The 27,453-nt window shown below is 37.4% G+C and overlaps 1 long non-coding RNA gene across 1 annotated transcript; it reads right to left on the bottom strand.

Annotated features, from left to right (window-relative positions):
- On the bottom strand, window positions 1-27,017 carry LOC137188270 (uncharacterized). Its single transcript, XR_010929340.1, has 3 exons — window positions 26,610-27,017; window positions 6,290-6,399; window positions 1-84 (listed from the first exon to the last, which is right to left on the bottom strand). It is a non-coding gene; the product is annotated as an uncharacterized lncRNA (long non-coding RNA).
- Window positions 27,018-27,453: the final 436 nt, after the last annotated feature.

Here is a 27,453-nt window from a genome sequence, read left to right as displayed (position 1 = left end):
TAGCGGCGCCATATCCAGTTCTCTTGATACATCCATGGTCATCTCGGGTCTTCTCGATCAGCTGGTTAACTTCCTGTGTGGCCACTGAAATTGATGGGATATTATGAACAATTTTTAATGTCCGCCCACACAAATATTGCATAAATCAAATTACAGTGCAAACATCGTCAATCGATAGCAAAAATTAACACACTCTGAGAAGGCTAATGTAGGGGGCGCTATTAAAAGACAATTTCTTCTTTTTGGTAATTACCATTTTCACACACGTAACGGATAAATATACATAATGGTTTCTTAGATGAATTAATTATAATTTCAGTTTAAATGCTACAATTTAAATGCATCATTTTAGCCAAGCAACATGCATCAGGTCCTCATCTGAACAGCAGCACATACTAAATGGCTGCTGTCAGAGTCCTGTGTGAGCTCTCATTAGATACAAAATCACAAGTAACGTGTATTGTGTGTACCTGATGCATTCAGGCTGTTGCTTACCTAACACTGCAGACACACCAACATCCCCATACACACATACTGTAGACACAGACAGGGGTGCTAACTAGTCACACTGTGCATCTGATGTTTTGTCTCTCCCATGGGGAGAATCTAAAATCAATAGCAGCTATGTTAAAGATGCAGCTTGCCATCTGACCTGTCCTCCCCTTGTCTTCATCATGAGCTTTTTGGCTTTCTCTCTCTCAACGCCCTTCACCCCTCCCTTCTTACCCCCGTAAATGATGTGCCCAGATGCTCGTAACAAGGCACAAATTGTTTAAGACAGTCAGTCTAGGTGAAGTGAATCCCGTGTCCTCAGGCTGACTGAGATTATGTGCAGAGGAATAGCAGGTCAGAGTTCAGACAAAAGACTTGATCCAGCCCCTTTAGTTTCCAAGAAGGGGAATTGAGTGTGCTTAAATGTCTTGGGAGTCGTTTGCCTCTTGATTTTGGAATCAATGAAGGGGGTGAAAAGGGAGGGTGGAAGGTTTCTGTAGCAGAAAATGGCATTAGAGTTAATGACCAAGTTTGTCCCAGAGGGGTAGTCCATATTAAAGCTATTTCAGCAGTGACAGCACTCACCACATGACCTGACTGATTAATAACAAAACGGTGCTCAAATAGGAATAACAGTAAGTGTCAGTCAGTATGAAAGGAAAACAATCACTCAGTTAAATTTGAAGCGTTTTTCACCAGTTTAATGATATAACAACAAGATTTTATAACTTTGTTGTTCCTTCTCCCCTGAAAATTGTTTTTATAGTTTTCCCATGTTTTTGTACATCTCTCAGATCAGGTTCATTCTAAATAGTAAATGCAATACGGTATGGGTTAATTATTATTTTCATTAGTTATTCATCTGTCATTTTTTATGAATTGTTTAATATTTTAGTCTATAAAATGTTTTTTTTTTAATGTGAAAAATGCTCATCCCAGCTTGGTGACTTCTTCAAAGTGCTTGTTTTGTCTGACCAACAGAACAAAACTAAAGCCACAAATCCTCACATGTGAGAAGCTGGAACAACACATATTTTGGAAAATTTCCTTTAAAACAAAAAAAAAGAAAGACCAAAAAAAATCTTGTTTATTTAAAGTGTTGAAGATTAATTTTTGATAAATTTAATTACATTTAAAAAGACTGATTGATTAATTATGAAATGTTGGCACACATGTCGGCACACAAAAGCCCTCGATCAACTATTTAAGAAGTTTATTACAATTACAAAAAAAAACAACTCATAAAACATAAATAGGAAAACTCATAATAATATAAGGTGTTTGAGGCATTTAGGGTAGTCGAATAACACAGACGGGGTGATTAATAAGAGGAACAAAACTGCTTCAAAAACACACTCAAAAACATATGAAGAATAATAAACTACAGGAACATGTTCGGCTATATCACCTACAGTTTGGTCAGATGAACCACAGTAATGATAAGAAAGAAAGTTGGAACAGTGACGTGATATTCATGAAGTTCCAAAAACATGATCCCTTTAGGGCCAAGGATGTTTCCCACAGCCGAAATGTTTAGAAAAGGAAATGTATTCCTATAACTAAGAGGTCAGAAGACTCAAATGAAAATAACTTTACCTTCTAAACATGCATGTGTGACATAAGTTCACAAAATTGCAAATAAATTAGATTTACATTCTGGTTTATATTGAGGATATAAAAATCAAGAAGGATTTTTATATTATATTTATCTATGCTTTTAAACAGTCACATCTGTGTGTCAGAACGGTCCTTCAACCCACTTTTGGGCCGTAACAACCAGTTGAAAAACTCCTATTATGTTGGGGATTGTTCTGAATGCTGATTGTATCGTTCCAGTGTGGCGGCAGAGGCCCCATCTGATATAGTCTGCTGGGGGTGACGAGGGGGCAAGGCCAAGTCCCACGTGTCCAGCTGGAGAGCAGATTAAAGTGCTCTGAAAAGCCACATACTGCTGCCCGCAATGAGAAAAATAATAATGTGGACATGGCCTTCCCTTTATGACAGTAACAACACATTCTCCAGAGACCAATCTTTTTTATCAATTCCAAAGAGTGACAAACAGCACACACCCAAAGCCAGAATTGTATGAGAGGATGTATGGAGTATTTATGATGCTTGTGTGTCCTGGAGGCGATGATGACAAAAGCAGTCAAACAAACTTACGTTACTATCTGCCGTTTTTTATCCAAACAGGTACATTGTATCTCGTTATTTCTTTCACAATGACTGAAGCACTAGCTGTACCCTACAGAAAATCCTTGAACAAATGGGACTGCAGGAAAAAAAATGCATGAATCAGATATGAACAAGAATTATGTAAAGTGGTGTTTTGGGGCCAGGCACTATAATAATATGACGTACCCTGCAGTATGCTTTGGTTTTCTTCATGGCTACAAAATACGAATCAAAAACTTATGTTAATTGATAATAATTGTCACTATTTACAGAAAAAGGAAACTAAATTCATGTATTTGTAGCTCAGATTAGTTTTCACTTGTGTCTTACATTTTAAAAAATCATTTTATAAAAATAGCCATTCAACTTCAGAAAGAAATGCAAAAAAGAAAATAGAAATGCTGTAATTTAGTGTCCACAGTAAGTGTGCAGAACCTTTACTTAAGTAAAAGTTGTAGTATCACAGTGTACAAATGTGAAAATACAAGTAAAACATTTATATTTTTAACTTAAGTACTTACTTACTTAAGTAAGTTTTATGAGCAAAATGTACTTGTGTATGTATCAAGAGTACATTATTAGACTGTTTATACTGGTGCATCAGTGTGTACTGTAAGCACCATTGTACCAAAGCAGCTGGTCGAGGTGGTGCTGGTTGGAACTACTTTAAATACTGTAAGGCTGATTAATGCAGTGATTTGCAATCTAACGCTGTTGAGTTTTCAGAGCCTCAAACATTTAAATGGTACAATGCGAGAACTTTAGAGGGGAAATCACTCTTTGGTGGAGCTGCTAACAGCTCACACACATGAAACATGCCCAAAGTAGACAGTGATTTTGTGAGGGGTCACAATCCAAAAAGTTTGGGAAGCACTGGTTTATTCTTTCACAATAAATTGTATTTTATTAGCTCATCATATGCTTTTTGGCTGTTATTTAAAATCTGATCTTGTGTTTTATATGTATAAGTTGAATCTACAAAGTTACTTTTAACTATAGCTGCAGATAAATATAGATGAGTAAAAAGTACAAGATTTTCCTCTGAATCGTAGTGAAGTACAAGTATGAATTAGCATAAAATGAAAGTACCATTACCTCAAAATTGTACTTAAGTACAGTACTTCAGTGAATATACTTAGTAGCCAGGTTTGCATGTAATGCTGAACTGTAGCTAATGTTTTCTTGGACAAGAGAAATTTGTTGACTACTGTATGTTTTCATGCAATTCAAAATATCTTTTACAACGACTAAGAAAACTACAGCCACAACACACAGTCATGGTATCACAGAGAATTCTTCATTCTTCGAGCTCTTGTCAAGTCAAGTTACATTAAAGAGAGTATTTTGATCATTTAAATTTGCTTGTGTCTGTATCATTTGTTATCACTGACATAAGCCAAAACTACATTTTGTGTCATAATAGTCTGTGGCAGCTGTGCTGATCTTTATTTTCCTTCAGTTTGTATTGCTGTGTGTGTGTGCGTGTGTGTGTATGTGTGTGTATGTGTGTGTGTGTGTGTGTGTGACTGTCATGCTGCTGTGTGTACAGTAGTCAGATTAAGAGCCTGAAATCAGACTTGTAATCTGGTTTAGGGGGGAAAGAGTTGATTTAAATGGTTCATGGTGTGTCAAGTGTTTTCGGGTAGTTTGAAGATTACACTGACCAGGCTTTGTGTAAAAATTAAGGTTTTTGGGAAGACCAGCATTGCTGACTCTAGAGGGAGCTGAGTAGACAGAGAGTGCAAACTGAACCTACTGTGTCTTTGTAAATAGGGGTTATATTTTTTGTATTTTGTTTAATAGATTTTAAAGTATTTATCATTTATCATGTTTGATTGATGAAGTAAATCATTATAACATAAGGAGAAGTTTAAAAATATTTTTTGTGTGCATTTGGGACAAGATGTGCATGAACCTTTTCATGTTATTTCTACCAACAACTTCCAAGATATATAGGACAGAATGGATATCAATTATTCTTCATGTTCTATCTTATTATCTATATTATCTTATTTTTATTGCATGTTAATATAACTGACCTTCATCCAGATTTTATGTTATTGTCTTAAAATTAGAGTTTAAGGAAGCCGCATACCTAAATTTTATATCATAATATTTTTACTAGGAAATGGTGACCCTGTGGTTTAAAAGAAGAAACACTCTGGTGAATGTTAGCAGCATATAGAATATTAAAAGTTTACACACTGTTCAATATTTTAACACAATAAATACATATACAAAAGCTCTTAATCTCTTGAAGATCTCTGCACACTAAACACAAAGGCATTAGATCCTTTTCTCATATCAACAGACACTCTCATATTATAGAGCCCTGCAAAATAAAAAGACTCCACATAGAAGGAATAGAAAAGAGGTATAAATAGATGTTGTTATTCTAAACCATCTAATGTGAAACAACATAATTTTCCTGACAATGCTTCCCGGCTCCTTTTAAACCAAACAGAGCGCTTTAATACAATCTTTTGTTTTGCCTGTCTTTCTGGTCTATTATTGCAAAGAATTTTTGCTCCAGATCTACAGAGGAACTCACATGCTCCAGATTAAACTGGTCACCATAATCAGGCGGCAGATTTTTAATTGTAAGAGCTTCTGCTGGCACTGTTTTCTCTCCTTTTCTGTCCTCCTTGACAAAAATCTGACAGTGGCTTTGCATGGCAAACCTGTTTAATGAATGACTAATCCAGGAAGAGCGCATTATGGCAAACTGTCACACACACACATTGTACCAATATTAACTTGAATTTACATTATCATCCTCTGGTAATGCTGGAATATTTGGATTTCCATTAATGCATGGCCTTTCTCTGTGAAAAGCAAACAGCAGCGAACTAAATCTGTTTTTCCCCCTCTTTTGATTGGATGTTGGTGTTAACGCTGTACAGAGGAGCTTTCTTTATTGGGATGACAGCTCCAAGGCTTCCCCACTCCTCGCAATCAAGCTCACAAACAAAAGGCCCTGCTTGCATTACTCAAAACCTCTTCTCAAGCAGCAAAGCCAAACTCATATTACACCATTGTACTGGTGCTGTAAATCAACAAGAACAATGAGGAGAGGCACAATCACGCGGGCCGGCACGATCATCCATATAAAACATGAACCCAAAGAAACAATGAATCAGACGCTCATGTGAAAAAGTACTTTCCTCCTCCAGTTATTTATTGTGTTTATCTTCTAGCTTTCCATTCACTGTTTATATTTTTATTATCCCATTTCTGACACACCAGGCTCAACGCCAAAATAAATCCAGAAGGAAGACATTTCGTTTTTTCTGGGTGGGCACCCTACATGACCATAAGGTGTAACCGTCTGCACTGAAGACTGATCTGCACAGGACACATAAGACACTTTGTCATTCTGCCTGCTTTGAACTTTGAACTATGATTGGCCTGTTTTGGGGGGCAAAAAGTAATAAAGCTAAGCAGGAAATGTAATAATTAGGAAACGTAAAGGCCTCTATATATTGTGTGAATTTCTGTCACATCACCAGACAAACACTAGCACAGTTTCACTTAATGGAAAACCAAATGCTTGTTCCTTTATCTCTCACTACTGTACCAATAAACTTCAGCTTGACAACCAGTCAAAACAGCCATAACTCACCTGACCGCAAGAGGTGTCTTGTCAGGAAGATATCACCATCTGTGGGTCATTTTGAATGTTTGAACCAGTGACCAATGCTCTTCTTTCAAATCCTCCAATGTACATGACTTCTGAAATGAAAGATGAGTGTTTTCTGATGTGACGCCGCCACCTATAGCGGAATGACAATCATTTGTCAGTAGCGCAACAACATTTTCTGATCTAACCACAGCTGTGGTAAAGGTTTGGTAAGGTTTAGGTATGAACACAACATGTTTAGACTTAGGAAACGATAAAATCGCCACGGTTACAAGGCAAAGAATAACATTGACTTTAACAATGTCTTCCACTTTTGTTCCTGACAGTTATGAGTCATAATTTATACAGCTGCAAAAGGTCGTTGTCAGGTAAATATGACAAATTGTACTCGGCATTTTAACACAAAAACTTACTTAAATGTATTTTTAATTTATCTTAAGTCAACACCTGTAGTTTTTAAATACGCCCTGCCACTTATGTATTTTTTCATGCTTTCATCTATGACTATTATTGCTGGATTATTCTTTCTTCAAGCTAAATTAATGGTCATGAAGTTTCATTTTCTGCATTGCACAACAACCCACTGGACTGACTTATGACTGACTTATCCATTTGACATGTTATTGTGCAGTTGAATATTGATTTTGTTATTCATCCACGTTCTGATTTCAGGCAGAAAATGCTTCTGGAAGAGTGTTGATTCTTGGGCCGGTCTTGTGCTTTAAAAAGCTTTGAAAAGCTTGTATTTTCCTCATTGACCGAGAACAGCAGATTGAGGCATTCAGACTCAGGCTTGAATTCAGACAGTTATGATGATGTCTAAGCATTGTAACTTCTCAAACCACACTACAGTGTTTAATCCACTACTCTCCACTTCAACTGTCCTTAACAAAGACTCACTATGTTTAGTCATATTTTCAAGAAAATACAGCTAAATACACAGTTTCTGTCAACATTGTGATCGTCATCTGAGCATGACAGCACAAGCAAAAGCAAGGTATTCAGTGTACTGATTACATTGTACGGGTGATTTGTGAGGTTTTTTATTGATGTTTTGAAAGATTTAACTTCCATTGTAAATTTGGCTGTTCCATTGTAACTGACTAAATTCAACCTGGCCACAACCACAACTCTCTGCAGAAGAAACTAGAAACTTACTACTGCCAACTTTCAAGTAGAGTATAACTTTAATGTGAATACTTGTTGCATCAATAATGAGGTCTAACTGCTCTAAATTTGAAGGACCAGTGTGTAGAATTTAGTGGAAACTAGCAGAACGGACTTAGCAGAAGCGGAATATAATATAAATATTCTTTAATTAGTGTATAATCACCTGAAAATAAGAATCATGTTTTCATTACCTTAGAATGAGACCTTTATATCTACATAGGGAGCCGGCCAGGTTTCTACAATAGCTCAGAACAGACAAACCAGAAAGGGCCTTTCACATTTTAAGCAGCCACCGTCCAAATCCTACACGCTGCACCTTTAAGGGTTCATAAACCACAATTTCTGTGTGACAGTTAATTAGGATATTGTTAGAGCAGTGGCACATAGAAGACTGCATGAGGAGCAGGGTTTGAATTTGGTTTAGCCTGATAATATACCAAAAAAAAGTCTTCAGTTGCACGTTGTTGACTTTCCTAAAAAATAAAAAAAGACTGCCTGTACTGCTTCAATACTGCCTCAAAAACTCCTGCAAAGAGATACAGTTGTATGACTTTCCCATTTAGGTTTCTGGAAATAAATGAAAGAACTACTAGCATGATACCTTACAGGAAACCTACTTCTAACTGTTATAAGGTAAAAAAAAAAAAAATGCTGCATGTTATCTTCCTAAATCATGATTTCATATTCTCTCATTTGCACATCTCTTCTTTGTGCCATATAACTGACTGAATACCAAAGGCTATAGAGTTTTATTTATCATGTCATTGTATGCAGTCCAGTAAAGTCACACTGTGTATGAATGGTACATACTGTACATTAGCCAGTGTTAGTACCTTATATACATATTTGTCACTATCAATCTCTACTACTTAGTTAATAATGCTTACACTTAGTTTAGTATGGTGGCAGCTTTTCACCAGTCACACATAATGACGAAAGAGCGGGTGTGGAAAGGACATCCATAAGCCAGAGACAACCGGAGTGGTGCTCAGGAGACGGAAGAGCAAAGCAGCAAGTTTTGAATATTACTGACCCAGCACTTGGAAAAGGCAATGCACAACAAGACGAAAAATGAATGCTTTTTAGTCTGAAAATCCTTTCACCCTCTCACATTCAGCAGATCAGATTAAGAGAGAGGTTTAAGAAGATTTTGACACGCACAAAAAAACTTCTGAGCCATGGGAGGGGGTGAGTCGGGGGAAGGTGGTAGGGAGCAGTTTGTAATTCAGTGGCTTCAGGCAATTCATCACAGAAATTGAGTTTCTAATGCAGCATCTTGTGAATCCCTTTTGCCCTGTCAACGTTTTAATACATTACATTGAGAATGTAAATCATGTTTGAAATTTGGCACAAACTACACAACCACTACTGCACTCACTCTCACTGTATTGCACATACTAGCTTCACATTGCTGTATGCACAGCAGGGTGACAGGAGCACATATGTATGCATCATACAAACATGCACACTGTGGCCAGGGCTCTGCAGGCAGAATATCCCTCCTGTTCTGTTGTTATTTGCCTTAAATAATGCTCTGGTCATCAGATGATATAATATAAGTCAAATATCAAGTTGTGAATTTGCATATAACCCCAAAAAGAACATAGTTTTTTATTACTGTTGAGCTATAATCAGAAAAAACCATATAGCATTGCATGGAAATGGGACAAAAGACAAAAGCCAGTATATTAAATATAGTTTGTATGCAATTAAATATTCTGAATCTGCCTGAGACTTTAGAAGGGAAATGCTGTGATTGTTTTCAAGACTAAAAATTACATTTTTAGAATATATTGTATAAACATGTTTCTCATATAACAACATACGGGCAATGTCACTCCCTATTTTCTATATAGTGCACTATATTTACTGTCTTCCATTTTATTTGAGTTTCTGAATTCTGAGTGTATCTAGAGCCCTCAAAAAAAAAAAAAACACAATGGAACCAAAAAGTTTCTGCTAACAATCCTACAATGTGCCACATTTTATAAATTACAGTTGTGGGACTGTACAGCTTACAGTGATGATGCAAAACGATGACTAGTAAGTGTCCGAAATTTACTGCTCATTATTGAGTGTCTGCTGTATAGGGAGTAGTGAATGAGTGGAGGGAGTGATTTCATACACAGCCATGGTTACCATATTACCATATTTTTACCATACTGTTGTTTTGATCAGATTCAACTTTCATATTACTTCCATTATTAGTCTACAATTGTAAACATTTAACACTATTACCTAATTATTATCGAGAAAATATTTACCAACTAGAACCTGGTTATTGGGAGCACATTAACCTATTGCTACACCACCATGTTATTACTAACATTTTCCATCTTTATATACATCCACCTTACTTTGTGCCCCATTATGAAACACTAAAATTGCCAAGATATTCTCCTATTACCTCCCTATTATCTTGTTATTACCAAGATATGTTGTTATAGTTAAGTAATATCTTGGTAATAACAGTATCATTTCCTGTAATTTGTATATTCTATGTAGAATACAGTTATTCCAGAAATTACTGTAATAATTAAATAGCATAACCCACACCACTATTACTATTTACAGGTCATACACAGGCAATTAACGCATTATTTCCAACATATTGCTACCACTCAAGTAATAGTTCTGTCCTGTATGCTTTGAGAAATTCACCTAATTTTAGTGAAATTTCATTTGAAACAGGTCCACATCAATCTTAAACAAAAAAACAAAAACCATATCAATAAATGACATGATATTTATTTGAACAATTCAATTCTTATTTTTTTTCCATTTACTATAATTTCTAAGAAGTTTTGCAGTAATTACTGTCTCAGCACAGGACTGTTCCTATGTTTTAACTTGACTAAAGAGGACCATGTTTAACAGTGCATAACACTGGTTAAGGTCTCCAGTATCAGGTCTCATGTGGGACATGTGGGGGACACATAATCAGTTTAATTCAGTGTTTCCCAAAACATACGGTACATCAATTGAGAGTTGTTTTTGTTAGCCTCCATTTAAGACGTTGCTTGTTCCCTGTGTAATCCCTAACCAGTGGCTACGGTAAATCATCTATTCTAGATGTGATTCAGATAATGAAGTGTGCTGGTCAACTGCAGCAAATGTTGGTACCTGTCACATGGTGTCCTTCAGATACTGGTATCTGAGTTTAGTGTTTAGATGTAAGGACAAAGCAGTTCTAGATCCATGAAGATCTTGTTTAGAGACACTACACGCACGCTTGACATTGTATGTTGGGCTTTTTCTTTAACAGACCAGAGTGTGCAGTCCATCCACCACACTGAGATGGTAAATTTAAGGTCTGATATTCACCACCAGCAGGTAGGTGTTTACATTGCAGAGGCTGAATGTCAGGATCACTATCAGGGGCACCACAGGATGCTGCCTGAGGAAGAGCGCTAAGCTTGAAACACATTGTTTATCTTCCATGTAGAAGCCAGCTGTGCTCAATTTTGCTCTTATTGTTATGCAGCTACTAAGCAGTCCATAAATTTTCACCCTTTATATTGAAGTGGCGTCTAACCTTTCCCTTTGAATGGTTCACTATCATCACAATGTGGCAATTTCTAATGTAGCAAGACTATTTTTCTTGTTTCTTGGTTACAGCGATAGAAAGGGGCCAATTGTTTTTTTCATGAAGTCATTTAAAAAGATCATTCTCCAAATTGTTAAGAAGAAGCACATAATGTAATAGGTGTGTAATGTTTTTGATGGAACGGATGCAGCAAAAACATTGCCTTCACATGTAAAAGTAGGTCACCTGAGGTTCATTCAATTCCTCTTGAACTGAGTGACTAGAGGAACTCAGAAAATGTGTGAATGTCCAACAAGTTTTTCAGATGACAAAAGTCATGAAGTTCTTGCGGCAGACGTTGACCGCTGTGAAACTTTAGTGGTCATCAACACTTACACAACAATCAACACTTACATTTACAGACTTTCCTAATAGTTTCTCCATCAGCATGATTTTTGTTTTATTGATGATAGTTCTGCCTGGCACGTGATTAAAACTATCTGTTCACTATTATTCATTCTTAAGTCATTGTATTGTTTCTGTTGTGCATTTTTTTATGTTACTACTTCTTATTTTCAGCACCTAACAAATCATGTCACATTACGTTATGAAGTTGCTTTAGGTTCACGGTCTCTACGTAATTATGAAATTCTTGAGGGTAAAATCTTATTTTACAAGTCCCATTTCCTCCATTCACTGATTATGATAGTGTATGTTTGAACAGAGAGATTATGTGAGGGAGGCTGTTAAACAATGCCATAATCCCATGTACATCCTACAATATGGAACAAGGATTCATTTACAGTCAACAGAAAAAAATGGAATAGTAGAAGCTGGATGCAAAACTCCAGGAGGCCAAATAAATGAGTTACACCTAAATTCTGACAAAAAATATATATATTTTCGCAAGATAGAATATGTGAAGTTATAACATTGTGAGTTAATGATTATTTTAGGAAATATAATGCTATAAAAAAACATTAAAATAAGGAATATATGTAATTATTTCTATTAGAAAAAAAGAAAGAATCACATATAAGACAATGGCAACTTTTCAGCTACAATTTAAAGACATTATGTGTAGCATTTAAACATCAATAAACTATTACTGCACACTTTCTTAATGTTCTTAAAGAGCTACTTAATATGTGCTTAAAATCTCTTTTTTACTGATCTCCGGTGGTTTAACTTCTCACTGTGCCGCAGTGTCCTAAGGTGTACACTGTGACATCACTGTTGGGTGTGGTTCTTTCAAACTTTCAACCAGAGCACAGTGAAACCCTGCTTTCAGTCTAGTGTTAAATTACTCTCTAAAATCTCGCCTCTCTGCTGCATTTTGGTGTTGTGCGTCAGATCTTGGGCTTTCTTGGTAAACAAGGATAAGGTTTTCAGAGGTTGAACCACAACAAGTTTAAGCAAGTAGTTATGAGTGATAGCTAACCACAGCTTACTATGGTAGCAACAAACATAAACTGTGTATTTAGGCATATCTGACAGAGGCGGAGTGGATTATGCTGTAGAAGTGGTTATTTTTAACTAGAAATCTCAGCTACTACCTTTTCAGAACCCCCTTTTCAAGCTTGTAGGCTAGCTATAAGCTTGAATCGATCAGATGAATTGCCATGACGTTTTGAACAGCTATTCATGATACCCAGTGGATGAATCCTAATAACGTTTGTGATCCTGTAACTTTTAACCTAGTGCCACCGGGTTGACATGCTAACACTAAAGTAAGATGAACAACATGGTAAAAAAATACCTGCTGAAAAGCAGCATGTTAACTTAGTCATTGTGAGTATTATACTTATATGTCATTCTGGGTATGTTAGCTTTTAGCTCAAAGCACCACCCTGCCCAATGTACAGCCTCACAGAGCTGCTAGCATGGCTGTAGTCTTGTTGATACTCAAAACATTGTCAGACATGCAGATACAACTATAAATACATTAAATACACTGAAAAAGATTTGTATGTGTGTTAATGATATTAGAAATCATTAGATAAATGTTGGACTACATATTTCTTAAAATCTTTCTTCACAATTATTATACATTTTAGATGTTAGTGTATAGGTACTATTTTTTATCTGTGCTCTCAGTCACATTCGTACAGCTACACACAGCTTCACACTGGCAGAGAAGTATATTTAACCGGATATGTACCCATTACAAACCCAATTACATACATTTGCACTTGGAAGCTGCCCATGTTTGCAACAGATCTACAACTGGAGAGGCTGGGGTTAAGTGAGAGGTTAAGGGAAACATGATGGCACTGTAGGGCAACATTAAGGCAGCAGAAAGCATTACACATTCACTTCCCTACCCACATTTTCCTGCTCTAGCAATTCTGGTCCAAAGCCTGCTTTGCTAACCTTTAGGCTACTACAGCCCCAATTAAACTTAAGTATGACAACAACTCCTCTAACAGTGGATTCCTCAAGTCAGTCATTCTTCTTAATGCTTTTTTTTTTTTTACTACCAATTGTGCAAATACAGCACCGCAAGCATGTCTTCTTTGGTGGAGTGTGCCACTCATGCTGCTCCGCAAGGTAAAGTGCACAATGAGCACATTTGCTTCAAATACGGCACTATCATTTTCAGAGTGGGGGATCATAATATTCAAATCCGTATTTAACCTTTCAAGGCAGGCGGATTATGCAGCAAAGTCTCCATTCCGAGCGGTTTCCTCGCCCCCTACTCCCCTGCCATAATAATGATCATTATCATCATTGTGTGAAAAGAGGATTATCATATCGTTATATAAACCCAGGAACACCCCTACTATTATGAAGTAATTTCACTCTCATCAGTGGACCGGTACTGTGTATGACAGTCAGCTGAGCTGTCACAGGTGACCATGGCACTCTTCCATCATTCTCTGAGCTGGCAGAGTCTGCTGTGAAGGATAGAGAAGCCGAGTCTCATTTGAACCACAAAATGAAAAAAAGATTAGGAAGCTGAAATCATTGTCTAAAACATGGCGTAGAGAGAAACTTGTATAATTTCCAGCACAAGTTTTTTATAAAGACAATTGGTGGTAGTAAATGAAAAAGAGTTAGTTTAGCAGACTAATTTACTGCTTCCCTTTAGTGTCAATGTTAAGCCTTTATATCAATGACTGTGCCAGAATGGCTGTTTCTACTCCACATGAGAGAAGCTTCTAATGAGAAAAAAAGAGACTTAACCAAGCACAGGAGTGTGTTCGTATGTGATGTAGAAAGAAGAAACCATCCCTCATAGAGTGAAGGCTACAAGGTATTTATTCTTTAATGCAATTGGTTCGCATATAGAAGCCGTGTCTTTTCTGAAAGGGACACTAGCACCATATTGTGGATAAAGCCAGCACTACTGGACATTGATTATAAAAACACAACACTTGTGACAAACATACAGCCGCCTTATTCAAAGGGCGCTTTTCTTTCGCTTTTCCCGTCTAATTATTTACACTGTGCTGCATGCTGTCATTTTGAAACTCAATAGCGAGGTCAGCTCCGTCACTCCCAGGAACCCCAATGTTTCTGCATCTGCGTAGGTACAGTCTTAAACATATGGACTCTTTTAATTAAATCATACTTTGACTCAGTCCTTCTCAGTCTTACTGACAGCAAGGTCATTAAACTATTAAAGGGAGTCACAGGCAAAATTGTTGTGAGCAGATTGAGGCAGGAAAGGTTAATTAAACGGCCATTGCTTTTCCTTACCTCAAGCAAAGCAGCATTCTTCTATCCCAGACAGGCCAATGTGAGAGAATGTGGCGTTTTTTTTCTCATGCTGCACAAGATGTGTGAGCGTACGGCTATTTTTCCGTACTGAGGGGGGAAAATGGTTTATCTCTGAAAAAATATTTTTCTCTCTCACAATGCTGATACAAAACTGTGACCTCTTCCTGTGAACCCTGCAATACAGTAAAACTAAGGAAACAAAAGCAGTGAGATAGCACCTCTGTGTCTGGCGTGGTTAAGGACAAATCGTTATAGAGTGCTTCAGAGATCATTCTAAAACATCCAGACACTGCCTTTCTTATTATGGTTTGCAGAAAGGGTCAAGACTTGACATCATAAAGCTTATTTCAAATAATTAGCTTTTAATTCAACAGTACTATGCCTATTAGGAAATTAGTCTTAATATTCACCTTGGTTTGTCCTTGTGAAACTACAAAAACATCATGACACATAAATATGCATTTGCCTCTTATGGTACGTAGCATGCTGATAGAACAACATATTCAGCTCTACCTCAGTCTACCACTGCGGCTGAAAGACATTTTCCTAAATAAACAAAACATTTACTGCAATCAAATATTCCAGTGAAACATAAATATGTTTATTCCTTTCAAAGCAGCCAATCACTGAAAAAATGTATCTCAACATTCTTCCCCACCCTGCAACTTCACCTTCCTTGTAATGTTAAGATTTTTGCGGTAGATTAGAGACCAGATGGAATCTGTATTGTGGCTACAATCACAGCCCTCTATTATAACCACCTTTGCATCAGACAATACAGCGTTTTAACTGTAGACAGCTCTGATGGATTTTACAACAGGTGGAAGTGATACTTTACAGATCTCAAGAATTTTATCTTCTCCATACCTGCTGTTGGAATTTCATAACAACCTCTCAGTGTTTTGTCTGTGAGTTATCTTCAAAAGCTAACAGAGTGATAATCTGCACATACAGCACACTATAGATCACCAAAATTGGTTTCTTATTTAATGATATGTAAATGAATCTCACTATGGCAGTATATGTTTTATTGTGTGATAAAACGTTGAACTTCAAACCATCAAATCTGGGCAAACCTTTTTTTTTTTGCAAGTGTAAGGGACTGTTCGAAAATTAGTATGGGCGGAGGGAGGGTCAGAAAAGGAGGCGGGGGGTTGTAAATTTTTTCATTTTACTGAATTTTGTTGGGTATAGAGGAGGCGGAGGGTGTCTTTGTGTGTGTCACAGGTCATGAAGGAGTGTTCTGCCAGTGCAGAGGGCAACAATCCTGTCTCTATTTCAGGCTTTGTTTTCCTCATCAAAATGAGATAGCTGCTAAGAGGACTTGTGCAAAGCTGTTTAATGGTTCGCTGTTTGGCATTCCTGCCTAGATGAAACAACCCTCCTTGAGTCTCCTACATGCACATGGCCATGTGTCGCAAGCATCATGTAATCTCATCCAGATCAGGCTGACATTGTCTATTCTATCTGGAATCCAGGGTGGAGCAACAACAACATTAGGTCCTTCAGCACCCTCAGAGGTGGCACCTGTGTCTATTCAGCTAATCCGGAGACAGAGGCAATAACTGTTATAGTACTGCTGCAACAACATTTGATAGCTCCGAATATTTGTTAAAGTGGATGCTGCATTTTGCCATAATTTTTTTGGTAATTTGGTGGTTATATGAAAATGCTTAAAGGGGAGCTATTATGCTTTTCCTTGTTTTCAGTCATATATATATATAATTTTACAATATTGGATGTTGATATTAAACGTGGCTTAAGTGTCAAATAATGATGTAAACATATGTAGAAGTAATCAATGTGAGCAAAAAGCACCGGTTTCAGACTGCTCTGAACACTTGGTTTCCAACATTTTTTTCTACTTTCAGCTCAAGCCGACGCCGGCTCATGACAGATTTCTGTATATGGTCATCTGCTCCACGCACGGTGCAAGTTCACTGCTCCACTCCGCTAACATAACAGCATTTTTCCATTGTTTTGGGGGTAGTCATGCTGAGCCATGACTCGAGTTGAGTTGGTGAGGAACACGTTTAATTTCCTTTAAATTCTTCACAATAAAAGTCTCCTGTTATTTAGTAATTTAAAATCTTTTAATTTGAAGCAGTAAAGCAGGAAATGTTGGGTTTGCATCAGCAGTAACTTAACACATCTCTGATACTGCCCCTCGGCACCTTCCGGAAAGCTGGCCAATCAGAACGGAGTGGGCTCATCAGGAAGGGGGCCTTAAAGAGACAGGAGCTAAGCCTGCCTGCTAGGCCGTATTCAGACCAAATCATGCAGTGCAGCACACCGCCGCAGGGTTGAGCGGAGGTGTGCGAGGGTGTGGGCATGTTTGTGCTCTAGAACATAATCTCTGTGAAACAATCAGAAAATAACGTTTTATTGATCTGATTCAATTTTCTCGCTACCACCGCTCCCTCTCTTCATTCACTCTCTCGCTAACTCGCTGTTGCTCTCAGCACTCTTTCTCTCTCTTTTTTTATTTCGTCTTTTTTAAAATGAGTCAGGAAGCCAACAGCAAAGTCTAACTTTGAAAGTTATCAAATAAAGAGAAATGTCCTCCCTTCCTTCTATTATCATCTCCGTCCTCCCTTATGGCAGGGTTTTACAGCTCTGATCTGTCTGATTGCCAGCCGTGATTGGCCACAGCTGCGTGACGTTGGGTCGCTTTTCTCCAAAAGTTGAATCTGGATCAACTTTCTTGCAAGACCAATGCAGCGCCGCTGCAGCTAAAACCCCCGCACATTGCACATTTCTCAAAGAATTTTAGTTCAAAGTCAAGAGGTTGTGATATCTAGCACAACAGGCTATCAAAGCTCTGTAAACGGAACCGCATTCCTACACATGCGCAGTGGTGTCTGCCTTACACAGAACTACTCTTCAGAGACTGAAAACATGATCACTGTTATTCGTCTTTGGAGCTGTCTCTAAACATACTACTGTGCCCAAAACTCTCCATGATGAAAGAACATGTTATTTACATGTTTTTAATAGTTTTTGGAAAAAAACAAAGATCTACAGCACGCAGGAATATGACATGATCAGACTTTGGATACACGTGCAATACTTATAAGTAGGATTGATTCATTGCTGGTTTGGCTCTGCACATGAGATTTGTTGACAATAAGAAACATATAGAAAATTACCAGCCAAACTCTTTACACTCAGTGTACAATGTGCATTCATTGGTTCTGTTGTAGCACCACATTATAGCACCCCAAAATCCCAAACTTTTCTCCAAGCTCACTAATCATGTTTTGATACTCAACACAGATGACTTTGAAATTGAAAACCACTTCTCACATGTGCTCCCAGACAAGGATTACTTTTCTGATCAGGCCCAGAGTCATTGCTAAACTAGGCTGCTAAATTAAAACTTTAAAGAATAAATGAAAAAGTCTGATAATTACACAAAAAATAAAAGTACCCTTTACAGTTTCTTAGCTTCAAAAGTCAACACAGAAATGTAATAGCATGTTGGCAATGGGCTTTGGTGAAAGCCTTTTGTCAATCATTGACCTCTAACTGAACTGTAACTTGAAGATGCCAATGTGAAAACTAACACAAAAGTGTTGAGTTCATCTCTCACTAAAATTGTCCATTAAAGCACAGCCTAAAATATATCATTGAACTCTGTCACAAATTGAATAAATTATTCATGATTAAAAGGTACAGATGAATTGGTTTGAATGAATCCTTTCACATTCACCATTTTACTGTCAATACTAATTTGCTGTGCCTTTTGTGATTGACCCCCAAAAATAGCTTTGACAGTTGACATTTTTGCTAACAGCACTTAAAAAAGTAAAATCATCATCATTTGAATGAGTGTTTTCAGTAAGACTGAAGTTAAATTGTGTCATTTTCATTTATTGTTTTCATAATGTGGTCGATGTGAAGCCCTTGGAGATTGTAACTGTTATAAATGCCTAGAGAAAAAAAAAACAGACTTGCTCTTTGATAATGTATTTTCTCTTTTTTGATCTGGGCTTTGTTTTGTCACACATTGACTCAATGATCTATGCAATATCATGCAACAATTTGGACAGTAACAAAGTGGTAGCAGAGATAGACACAGTAGGAGGAATAAAACCCTGAAAGTCAATGTGCTTGACAGCCAACCAATTCCAAGTCTTTGTGATTGTGCCATCTGTCATATTTCATCATCTGCTGTTACAACCCTATTAAAGGATTTTTCATTTTGAATAGTTGCATCAGAATGCAGATAAACAGCAATAAACATTCACATTTTGAATTAACTTAAACCCATTATTTCCTGTTAATGTTTATTCAGCAACACAACAAGAACCAAGACAACACAGTAAAGCGGTGCTCATGTCATTAGTTCCATATTAAGTGATCCAGCATGTTTTTTAGTAATAAACTCAACGATTAGCTCCTCACTGGTTGCAGGTTAACTATAACTTCAGCAGATTTTTGAGTGTTAGTTTTGGACTGAAAATAAAAATAAACTCTGTGTTAAACATAGGCACATGATATCATATGAGTTAACATTCATAAATTGTTCACCAGTTTTAAAGATGATACATGTAAAAAGCTTGACTAACCTAAAACAATAAAACTACACAAATTTAAAGTAGCGAGTACGAAACTTGTGCCGTCTAAGTGGGGTAATCATCAATATTTTTCAACTAACTAGCCCCTCACTCTTAAAGTGAGACTATAACATTTTAAATAATAACATCTCTTCCACTTGCAAATGAAAAACTGAATTCATAATATATTGGTCATTTCAATTCAGCAATACTTGGTCTGGTATGACTTGTAGCTTATGGTGGCTAATGTTTAATGTTTAATGGACATTAATGAGTCTGTTCACTGACTTGATGACTCTTCTCTACTTATGCCACTGTTTCATCACTTTTTAGCATTTATTATCATCCTGTAATAGTTATCTCTGACCACAATTACATTAAACATTACATTTACATAATAATAACAGCTTTAGAGGTAAGAAATTGAAAAATAGCTTGTATCTCATAATGTGACACAAGCAGTGGAAAATGGTTGTCGTTAAAATGGAAAGGTTTTCATGGCTCACAATTTGTAGCCACAGAATAAGTATAGTGTTATATAAAGACTAAAGCAGCTTCTGTGTAGTGTGTGATAAATACGGATGAGCTTTCAGCCATTAAACATATTAACAATGACCACTATCATTATTTTATTGGTTAAGCGCAACCTTGCAGCTACATGAAGACAACAGCAAAGGCAGAAGCACAGAGTCCCAGGTGAGGTGTTAGAGCTCGCACCTGTGTAATTAAAAAGGATGAAAGTGCTGGACTCAATTATGAGATACGGTACATTGTTTAAGGCACAATGTGGTAGTCTACCACTGCTACACTCAGGAAATGAAGTTAGCATGGCCTCATCCTTTGTGTTCACATGGCATGCAAGCATGATCAATGAATTACTTTGTTAGGTGGAGGTGCCAAGTGGGCAAAGAGCTGGAAGAGCTGGAAGAGCACAAGGTGCAGGTGGAGTCTTATGGAAGCAAATAAGGATCATTAATATTTTGAGCTAGTGAAATGATGTTCACAAATAATTTCACAGCCTGCTTGTATGTCACTTTTTGTGTGCATGTGAAAAAAATGCATGCATGTATCTGAATGTGTGAACTGCAAAAAAAGAAAAGAAAAATTCTCATAAATTCAAGTTTGTGAATGTGTAATAAAGTTTTGCAGCTCTAGAAATATTTTGTGCATGTGTGAAAAAGTTTTGTGGACACAGATATAATTTGTGCAGGAATATTTTCAACAGTGAGGTTTCACAAAGTCTGAGAGACGGACACACACACATTTCTTACCTGTGTATGCAACACTGAAGTTACAAGCTACAAGTTAAGCATGAATTTTGACCCAGTTTTTACAGCTGAATCCAATTGGTCAAACATAGAGTCAATCTGTCCAATCAGAGGGTAGATGATTTCGTTGCACTCATCCAGAGACAGTTCCGAGTGCACTAAGAGTCATTTCCTGTATCTGTGTCAAGTGGGTTTCACCCATATTTTCTTACAGTCTATGGTTTCACCACTACCTGCCCCTTTAGGAGACTAGAGGCAGGCCCTGAGTCTATTCACTCCAATGGGAGAGGTGAACATGAGCACAGATGATTACTTTTGCACCATACTCACTGAAGTAAATATTGGACACATTTTTCACAAACTACATATCTTCCGAACATTCTGATACTAAAATGGCATTTTTCAGACAGACAAATCAGGTCTGTCTCTGTCTGCAACACACTCTTGTGAGATCTGGCAACAGATATCTCTTTTCTCTGTCAGGGCAACCTTCATTTAATTCACGTGAAAATAAACCTGAATGCCACAGTAATCTATGCAGCTCTGTGTTTATGTTGTTTGTGTGTTTTGTTTATCATTTCGTTATCATGAACTTCCATTTTACCCCTTTTCTCTCATTGTGGGAGGTTGCTAAATGCTAACTATCCAGGCACTAATGCTAACATTAGCTCAGCCGTGTATCTGCCTGCTTCCTGCCCCATATAATCAACATAATGCAATTTAAATAAAGATTAAACACACCAATGTTGATTATATTGTGAATTTGCACCTTGTTTTAAATAACTAAATTTCACCGGAGGCTGATGTTGTAGCTTGGGTGCTAGCAGGTTGAGATGCGGAGCTGAAAAGATGAAGCTAATTACGGCCCTCTTTACATAGCTAATCTGAGAAAAAGTGCTGTTTGAGAGTAGCGATATAATTATAATCGTGATCAATTTGCAAAGAGGTTCTTTATCCAGCTTCGACCAGGTATGATCATCCTCACTGGATGGAGTGAATCTGCAGCACTCAATTCATCCTGTGAAACAAGAAGCATTGCTTATCTCATAGAAGAACAGATATCTACCGTTCTCTTGTCTGAGTACAATGTCACACCAAACTCTGTTAAAAAATGTGGCAATTTACTGTGGCCTTGATTGACCGCAAAGGTATATTAATGCACCATATATTGGTGTCATCTTGGCTATATTGAAGGATGAGCAATGAATTTTAAAATGTTATGGTAACTTGCTGTTGCTGTCAGTGGAGCTGAAAAGGTGAAGCTAGCCCGTTAGCATGGGACATGTCTAAATGGGATTAGAGAATGGGATGAGAGGCGACCGCGTACCCCTAGGATACAGGAAGTGTGTACCATTTCATACCATTGGCACAGCTAGAACAGTAATGTAGCTTTAGGATGTTAGCAAATGTCCACTAGGGTTACCAAAGTAGCAGCATCAACGCTGGCAAGGAACTTTTCAAGCTCAAGGTAAACCAAGACTGAAGACATATACCGTAATTACACATAGTTAGACATGAATGCTAGCTACTACTATGTATTAACAATTTTATGGATTTAGGACAGTTTAGCTCCTGTGGGATTACAGAAGCTTCATTGTAAATTTGAAGATAGTATCGGGTTCATATTGACTTGCTTACTAAGATAAAGTTAGCGTTAGCTATTAGCTTAGGTAAGTTTGATGGTAAAAGTAAGCCAGTAAATTAGCAGGAAGTTGATTAACATTATATTTTCTGCGTTGTGACTGGTTTGCTTGCATGCCATGTGAGCTCAAAAGGTGAGCCCATGCTTATTTTATTTCCTGAGTGTAGCCATGGTAGACTACCACATTGTGCCTTAAACAATGTACTGTATCTCTAATTGAGTCCAGCACTTTCATCCTTTTTAATTACACAGGTGCGAGCTCTAACACCTCATTCTGGGACCTTTATTTGCTTCCATAGAGTCTCAGCTTAAGGTTCGATCTCACAGTTGCTCAGACTTGCATGTGATAATACATTAATTCAGTTGCTTCTGCCAAACTTTTAAAACACACTAGCTATTGAGGTTGTATTAGGTTTGTCAGGAGAAGAAACATCTAAGCCCTTTTTGTTTTTGTTTTTTTTACTGGAAAAATGTCAAATATTTTCTTTTTTTCTCTCTATCTTTTTTTAGGAAATGGGATTAAATTTTTCCCTTATGGACTAAATGTCTGTATAACATGTGGACCACCTGCCATTGGTCACACACTCACAAGGCCACTGCAACAAACTTCAGGAAACACAGTGATCTTTATACTCCTGCTTTTTATTTTGGTCATCAGAAATACATCTGATCCAGCATGTTAGCTGGACCAGATCTAGCATGTCTAGCATGTTTCTCTATGCTACTCCTTGACTTTGAAAATTATATAGTGATTACACATCAGTTTTCTGTGGCCATCTTTCTCTATTGTTGGCTTGTGACTGAGCCAAGGTAACGTCAGATACATTTTAATTACGGCCCTCTTTACATAGCTAATCTGTGAAAAAGTGCTGTTTGAGAGCGGCGATATAATTATAATCGTGATCAATTTGCACAGAGGTTCTTTATCCAGCTTCGACCAGGTATGATCATCCTCACTGGATGGAGTGAATCTGCAGCACTCAATTCATCCTGTGAAACAAGAAGCATTGCTTATCTCATAGAAGAACGGATATCTACCGTTCTCTTGTCTGAGTACAATGTCACACCAAACTCTGTTAAAAAATGTGGCAATTTACTGTGGCCTTGATTGACCGCAAAGGTATATTAATGCACCATATATTGGTGTCATCTTGGCTATATTGAAGGATGAGCAATGAATTTTAAAATGTTATGGTAACCTGCTGTTGCTGTCAGCCAGGAATCACTTTTAATGCTTTTAGTAATTTTAAAAGTTGATGTCACTAAAAGAAAAGCTGAGAAGGTTGAAAATGGAAATATCTTTAGATAAGGTGCATCACAACAGACTTGAATGTTTACTGCTCTTCCATGTTTGAGTGAGTTTCATTCTTAGAATAGGAATTATGCTTGTTGGTCTTTAGGAGCCACTGCAGATGTAGGGATAATTTCCTTTTCTTTGAAATTAATTTTAAAAAAGCAAACAAAATTATTTATTTGACTTAAAAGAAGATGTGACAAAGGGCAAAAAGCTTGTTTTAAGTCTGCTTTTAAAGTAACTGCTTCTCCTTCAAAACTTGATTTCTCCTTACTACTTTAGAGTTTAATTGTCTACTGTATTTATTTCTGGGAACTATGAACATGAATGAGGCACTTCAAGACAGCATCCTCCAAACCATTATCTGCTGCTAGGTGCCACCACTGCTTAAAGGTTAAGTGATAATGCACGACAAGGTGACTAAGAGACAATAGACAGATAATGGAAGAGTTGGAGATGAATACTCCATTATTTTCTATCTCACAACACCTCAGAGTGTACTGTATTATCACAGTTATACAAAGGCCAATTGGCAAAACAAAATAAAGAAAATGAAGGTCATACAACCTTTTTAGCTCTATTAAACCGTTGTTATTGTAGCATGGGACAGAAGTATGCTCTTTTTTGTTGTCTAATATGAGCTAAAAATGATTAAACTGAAGACTGTTTTATCTATGAAGCATCCCAATAGACAAGTTTAATGAATACCTGCCAGCCAAGAAAGCCAGAATGATTTATAAGTTCTTTTGTGCCCACAGTCATAAAACTTTGAAGTGACATGTAATATTTGCTTGTTTTAGTGTATTTTTGACATCATTCTTAAAGCTGCTCTGATCAGCATTTTTAGATTAACAGCAGGTGACTCGACTACGTATCATGGGAATGGTTTTGAAAGGTGGTGACAGTTGTTAAGTTTTAGTTTACTTTAAGTTTATTGATGGTTTAATGAGTTTTGAGGAGTTGGTCTCATAGACATATAGCCTTTACAGATAAGAAGCTCTACTGCAATGTTCAAACATGGGAAAGTCCTGATCAGCTCTTTACTGTGCTAAAACAAAAATAATAATCTCCTGCCAACCTTTTTAAAGATAAAAAACAATGAGTTTGGGGATTTTAAGACGCAAACAAAAGTCAGGGTTGTCAGATAAAGTGTGAAGAAGTAGCTAGTAGTTCATTATTGAAGTTATTTGAGTTTCCACTGTGCTGCGCCACTCGTAATTACATACACAACAAAAACTGCTATCCATCTATTCCTTTATCAGGGGACAGTGGTGAGAGTCAGGGAGTTGAGTTCAATGTGAGGAAGCAAAAATTGCCTTCATTGCTGCCCTGGCATTACCTATGCAGATCTTTATCAGGAGGGCCAGTGACTCTATTGTGACTATTTTGCTGGCCTTACAATGGCTTTCTGTGCACCCATGCTACCAGGAGATTGGCTGAAATTATATTCTCTTCATGCTTGGCTAGGTTGCAGCTTAGAAACAAGCTGCTTATGGAAGCCAGAGGAAGATTGCTGATAATAGGATCTTCACATCCAGTTGACCTTTTTTCCTACTCTTTTTTTCTCCTTCGCAATAGCTCAATTGCAGTGACAGGAAAAAAAGCAAACAATCTGTTTCGTAGAGGACACACAACCTGCACCATCTAAGCCAAGGCCTTGGCACTCCTTGCAACCAATACTGTGATTTCCACTGGGCCTAAAAGGGATTGCCCAGGCTTACTCATTATTTATGTCTGTCAATTTCCACATCTCTTTGCATCTTGTTGCCTACAGCTGGGATTCCAGACCATCAGTTCTCAGGCCTGCACTGGGCCACAGGCTGTTTGCCATAAGGCAGAAAACATCAGAAAATCCTCAATTTTATCTGTCCTTTGTACAACATATAAATACAACTTCATAGGAAGAGTCACAAAAAATATTGCTAAGACTCTGGTGAGCTGTATGCAAAGTTAGAGGCCTTCACACACTAATATTACTTAGATAAATGTAATAGTGTCTCCTGCAAATTACATTCACATGGAACTATTGTATCATTAAGAGAGAAACATAATTCGACAGAAAGTTACAGTATCAGCAAAACTTCACACCCAACATTACCTAATCTTATCTCATTGGATTTGTTACGGAATGGTCAAAGTAGGCAATTGAAACCTCCCGTTTAAAGGGTCATTTCACCCAAATTACAAAAAACAACAACAACAACAAAAAAACATGCTGTCAACAGTTTTCAATAGCCAGTAGTTCAAATCGATTGTTCTTTGGATTATCCAGAGTAATGCTGACACTGATTACCCCCCCCCCCACCCAAAAAAAATGAAAGGTACAATATGTAATTATTCCACATTAAAATGTCTAAAAACAACTAGACCTATATTATATATTTTGTTGAGCTGTGTACTTAAATTACCCCAAATGTTTCCAACAATGTTCAAACCCAGAGAAATCTGTAATTTAATCAAAGTAATGGACCGTTTCATTTGGTCGCATGTCAATGGCGTCAAACCTCCTCCAAAGAGTAAACACGCACAAGATGCATACCGCGGCGCTGTGTTTGTCCGCTACAGTGGCGTCTACCCAAGAGTAACTTAAACACATACAAGATAATACATCGGCGTTGTGGTTGTTCCACAGAAACTGTTATAAATGGACTTTTATTCAGTTTTAAGCCACATTTTCATGATAAATTTAGGTCGCTTTTAACTATATCTGTTAGCCGGAAGAAGGAATTTAGTCATTGGACGTCTGGATCTTAAGTTATCAGAGAAATAAACTGGGCAAACGTTAGCAGCAACTTGGCTAACAGCCCCTCCAGGAAGTCCGGTGGTCACCAAACATCGTCGGAGAAATACTGATTTTTTAGGTAAAACAGCTTTAATTAGTATTTTAACGATTTCAATCTGCGTGTACGTTTGTTTCTGGAGAGGAGGAGACCTCTGCGGATAATTTGGCTCCCGGGAGAAACCTGCCGAACATCTGGATCTAAAGTTATAAGAGAAATAAAGCAAACAAGCGTTAGCAGCAGCTCGGCTAACAGCCCGTATCGGACGTCCGGTGGTCGCCATACATCGTCGGAGAAACACTGATTTTGTAGGTGAAACAGCTTTATTCAGTGTTTTTACCTGTAATCTCCGGGTCCATTTTTTCTGGAGAGGAGGAGACCTCTGCGGGTAATTCGGCTCCCGGCAAAAACATCCCGAATGATTAACACTGGAGTAATCCTATCCTGGTGAAGCTGGTTATTTAACACATGGATGTATTAAGAGAACTGGATACAGCGTCGGAGACGGGGCCCTGTTCATTCCCATGAAAGTTGCTCAGTGGCGCATGAAGCAATAAAAAATCGACTTCCCGGTATGAAAATACCCGGATCTTCCGCATTGTGCGGCCCATAGAGCATGCGCACTAGTGACTTTCGCTCGTTCTCTTTATACGTCCATGATTTAACAACGAAGACAACAACTCCCATGATACCTTGCTACTTCACACCGTCATCACACTCCGTCTTTTGTTATTGTTTTGATTTAGAGACCCCTAGCAGCTGAAATTACATATTGTGCGTTTAAATTCCAGCAGAGGGCTGTGACAATTCACCAGCCAGTGTCAAACTTTTTCTCACAAAAAGATGTCCAAAAACTTAATCAAATCATTGTTCTTCCATAATGTGCACCACTTAACTGCATGTTTCTTATTTTACTCATTGTTAATTTTATTTAACAAAAACAATTAACACAGAATATTTTTGGATGTTCAGTCTGCTTTAACAGAAAACATGTTGACATGTTACAGTAGGAAAAGCACGGGTGTAAATAATAAAATGAACAATGGCTGAATTCCATTTAGCTCCTTTGGTTTCAGCGTCCATACTAGCTCACTTTGACACTGTCTGAAATCACTCCCTATTCATTATACAGTGCACTATTTTCAATGTTCACCATTTTATTTAAATGTCCAAATCAATACATT

The sequence above is a fragment of the Thunnus thynnus genome, chromosome 8 (genome assembly GCF_963924715.1).
Source record: "Thunnus thynnus chromosome 8, fThuThy2.1, whole genome shotgun sequence".
In the NCBI taxonomy this organism is placed as follows: domain Eukaryota; kingdom Metazoa; phylum Chordata; class Actinopteri; order Scombriformes; family Scombridae; genus Thunnus; species Thunnus thynnus.
This window is presented reverse-complemented; position numbering and strand designations above follow the sequence as displayed.